The sequence below is a fragment of the Triticum aestivum genome, chromosome 5A, assembly GCF_018294505.1.
Source record: "Triticum aestivum cultivar Chinese Spring chromosome 5A, IWGSC CS RefSeq v2.1, whole genome shotgun sequence".
NCBI classification, from domain to species: Eukaryota; Viridiplantae; Streptophyta; class Magnoliopsida; order Poales; family Poaceae; genus Triticum; species Triticum aestivum.
The window spans coordinates 450,988,244-450,993,078 of NC_057806.1; positions in this window are offsets into that span (position 1 = coordinate 450,988,244).

Below are 4,835 nucleotides of genomic sequence, written 5' to 3' on the forward strand. Positions count from 1 at the left end.
ACCTGCAAGTGTGTCATGGTGAATTCCAAAAATGGAATATTTAATATAGCTCCCTAATATCGGGAGGATATGTTATAAAGAGAATCATCATGTGAACTCCCTCGATTTAAATGCATCAAAGATCCATGCCATTTATTTAGTTGAGTTAAGAAAAGAAATGACACGATGGCAAGATGACATGATGCAATGCACATGATGCAATGGTGAATGCAAAGAACCAAACAAATCACACGACGAAACCCGGAAACCCTGGAAGGCATCTAAAGCTCCGGTCTTGGGGCGTCACAACACTCCACCACTATGAGAGGATCTCGTCCCGAGATCTAGGATGGCACCGGAGGAAAAACGGAAGAGAAAGAGAAGAGGTAAAACTAAGTTGCTTCTTTGACAAACGAGTGAAACTAAAGAACCTTGAAAGGTTAAACCATTTCGAGAAAAGAATACAACGGAGATGAGCGAAGTTGAAAACACTCCGTTAGGAAAGATGAACAAGGAACATTACTAGAACCTTGTAGGTTGAAAGACATAAGAAAAGGGTTGCAATGGACAAGAAGTACATGCAAGCACTCCGGATTGCAAGATGAAGAATGCTTGAGCTCCTCTAAAAAGAATCTCAATGAACACTTCGAAAAGGAATTAAATCTTTGATGAACCATCGTGTAGAACCTCCATGAAGAACTCCGGTAACAAAAGAATGATCAATCGAAATGAAAGAGAAGTTGAAAACACACGGCAAAGACTTGTAATGAATAGATGGATTTTCACCATGATATAACCGAGAAAACTTGGAACTCCGGGAAAAGAAAAGATGAAACTATAGAAACTGAGAATTTGATGACACTCCGGAATAAGGAATTAATCACTTGGATGAAACAAGAATATGAATTACGTTATGCTTATCCTTCACCAATTTAAATTGATGACAATCAACGTATTTGGCATACTACTTATTCTCGTGGAAAAGATTAAAGAGAGGTATAGCTTAAACTTGAGAAGGTCTTCAACGAACCACCGGTAGGATTGAAACAACGAATGAATTAATCTGGTAACCATGGAATAGAATCTTGAGCAAACCATCGTAAGAATTGAAAATGAACGAATAAAAGATGAAGAAACACCGCAAAGGACTAGTAAATAAACGAAGATGCTTGATAGAATTTAGATACATGAGAACGAAGAGATCACGAGCTAATAAGAGAATACTTGAATGATGCACCGGCAAGATTTGAGAATGATAACTGAAAGCTGAGAATGAATAAACCTGTATTGATGGACTCCGGATAGTCAAACTGAGAAGACTCTTGAATAGCTTTGGATGGGTGAAAAGAATTCTCACTATCCAAAAACAACTATGAGAGGATGGCATCGAACTAGAACCACGAGTCTTTGAGAGAACAGATAAGATATGGAGGTAAAGCTCTTCTTCGGTCTTCAAATGTTGAGAATGACGACGAGAAACACCAACAATAATTGTCGAGGCACTCCGGAATGAAGAATGGAAAGGTTGATCCAACGATGAAAAGAATTTGAAAAATCTTGGAGAAAGGTATGTGACTGATGATAACTCATTCTTACATCAAACTTTGAAAAGGATTTGATAGATAGCTCCGGGAAGGGAAAAGAGTCAGGTAAGATCCTGGGAAAAGACCTCTGGGTTAGGGCCCACTCAAAAGAAACACCGTTGAACGATTACTTGAAATGGAGATAGCACCGGTTGAATTAAACGGCTTGAATGAGATAACAACCTCGAAATAGGTTGAACGGATTAGGAATAAAAACACGAATCTTCTGGGATATCTTCAGCACTCCGGAACAATTGAATAGCGAGAAATGAATGAATATGAGGTGCACCGGCATGAGAAGACATTTGAAACGAGGAAAAGGATATGATCAACAAAGCTTGAATTGAAACCACCGGAGAAGAAAAAGAACGAATAATGATAACTTGAACCTCCATTAGTATCTTCTTGAGAATCACCGGATAAGAACATTGACGACAAAGAATGGAGAGACTTTGCAAGAATAAAAGGATACTTGATTAAGACATCGGATTCCTTGAAGAAAAAGGGTGGGAGGGTGGGAAAAACAAAAAAAACAACTTGGGACGAATGAAATGAACACCGTTGAGAAGAACTGATAATTGATCTTGCGGACGTTGAAATGGTCTGATCCACTAGAAGAGAAACTCACCAGTTGAAAAAGGATTGACATGAAAGACTCGATGATCAAGAAGGATTAGTATTCACATAGAAATATGTGAACACCGCTTAGGAAAGGTATGGAATCAACATTTGACATTGAGGCAACTCGAATACCACAACTCAAAAGCAAAACAAAGGATTGACTTGCAAAGTAAGCCGGAACAAACATATCATAGAGATTTCGTTCGAAGTTTTCGTGAAGGGGCCTACACAGGCTCGATCGTACAGCACCATCATGTGTGGGGCAGTGCACATGACATACGAAGCGTCCCCGAGTCGGCATAGCCAAAGACTCTTTAAGACACAACGAGACCATTGTAAAACCAACCGTGGATAGGCGGACCACTAGACGTCGAACCCCAATTTCATATCATACATCTATCGAAAAGATATCCTAAGAGCTACTTGAATTCCCACTTATAAACTCCCGAAATTTTCCGGTTATGCAATCAGGTGTTGGGGATACAGGGGAAGCATAATATCTCACCCAAAACTAACAAATCCTACATCCAGCTGTATCCATCCTTCAACACATAACCAAGAAACCTTCGGAAATCATTTACCTCAACCTTTGAAAATCATCCGTTATACGAGTTATGGCAATACTCCCGAACTCCCGCCCCAGTACTGGGTGGCGTCGAGGTTATCTGACCAACAACTGCATAAAAGAGATTTTCGATGTCGGCAAAACTCAGGTATTCCAGAACTGCAATGATAAAATTATGACGACAACACCTCGGAGCTCAACTCCCCGGGACACTGCCACAACCCCTAAATGTCAGGAGGCACCAAGAACAATGTTCTTGTCACAAAACCATCGGAACGATTCCAAGATACCCGCGTGAACCTAAAATTTTTTTAGTAAAATTTGAGAAGAGAAGAGTCAAAACTCTACGTCAGGATGCCTCACTAGAGCGACAAAGGGACTGGGGAGTAAAAAGAAACCTACTCTCCGATATATATAAACCTAAATGACTCAAAACATTTTTTTAGACTCAACAACGCCAACGAGTCGATCAAGCAGGGGGCTCCTAAGGTCGGGGAAGGCTCTGATTACCAACATGTAATGCCCTCGATGCGGCTATATCTCCCACGTGTTGAAGCAAGACTTAAAGGCATAACCACATTGAAAGCAATGTCGCAAGAGAGGTAATCTTCGCAACAACCCATGTAATACATAAGGGAAAGAGATACATAGTTGGCTTACAATAGCCACTTCACCCAATACATGAATAAAGCATTACATCAACCAGATACAATCAAGGTCCGACTATGGAACCCAAAATAAAAGAAGACTACCCCAAAAGCTACACAGATCCCCGATCGTCCCGACTGGGCTCCACTACTGATCAACTGGAAACGAAACAACATAACAAACACGATCTTCAACTAGCTCCTCCTTGAGCTCGGTTGCGTCACCTGCACGGTATTATCGGCACCTGCACACTAGTTTTGGAAGGAATCTGTGAGTCACGGGGACTCAGCAATCTCACACCCTCGCGATCAAGACTATTTAAGCTTATAGGTAAGGTAAAGGTATGAGGTGGAGCTGCAGCAAGCAACTAGCATATATGGTGGCTAACATGCGCAAATGAGAGCGAGAAGAGAGAGCAAAGGCACGGTCGAACAACTATGATGAAGAAGTGATCCTAAAACAACCTACGTCAAGCATTACTCCAACACCGTGTTCACTTCCCGGACCCCGCCGAGAAGAGACCATCACGGTTACACACGCGGTTGATGCATTTTAATTAAGTTAAGTTTCAGGTTATCTACAATCGTACATTAACAAATTCCCTTCTGCCCATAACCGCGGGCACGGCTTTCGAAAGTTCAAATCCCTGCATGGGTGTCCCAACTTAGCCCATCACAAGCTCTCACGGTCAACGAAGGATATTCCTTCTCCCAAGACAATCCGATCAAACTCGGCATCCCGGTTACAAGACATCCTCGACAATGGTAAAACAAGTCCAGCAAGACCGCCCGATGCGCCGACATCCCGATAGGAGCTGCACATATCTCGTTCTTGGGGCACACCGGATAAGCAATCCGTACAACTAAAACCAGCCCTCGAGTTTCCCCGAGGTGGCGCTGCAAGGGGCTCTAGTTTGGACCAACACTTAGACAAGCACTGGCCCGGGGGAGTTAAAATAAAGATGACCCTCGAGATGCGCGACTCCCAAGGGAAAAAGGCTAGGTGGCGAATGGTAAAACCAAGGTTGGGCCTTGCTGGAGGAGTTCTATTCAAAGCAAACTGTCAAGGGGTTCCCATTATAACCCAACCATGTAAGGAACGCAAAATCCAGGAACATAACACCGATATGACGGAAACTAGGGCGGCAAGAGTGGAACAAAACACTAGGCATAAGGCCGAGCCTTCCACCCTTTACCAAGTATATAGATGCATTAATTAAATAAGAGATATTGTGATATCCCAACAAAATATCCATGTTCCAAACAAGGAACAAACTCCAATCTTCACCTGCAACTAGCAACGCTATAAGAGGGGCTGAGCAAAGCAGTAACATAGCCAAACAACGGTTTGCTAGGACAAGGTGGGTTAGAGGCTTGGCTTAACAATATGGGAGGCATGATAAGCAAGTGGTAGGTATCGCAGCATATGCATAGCAAAAG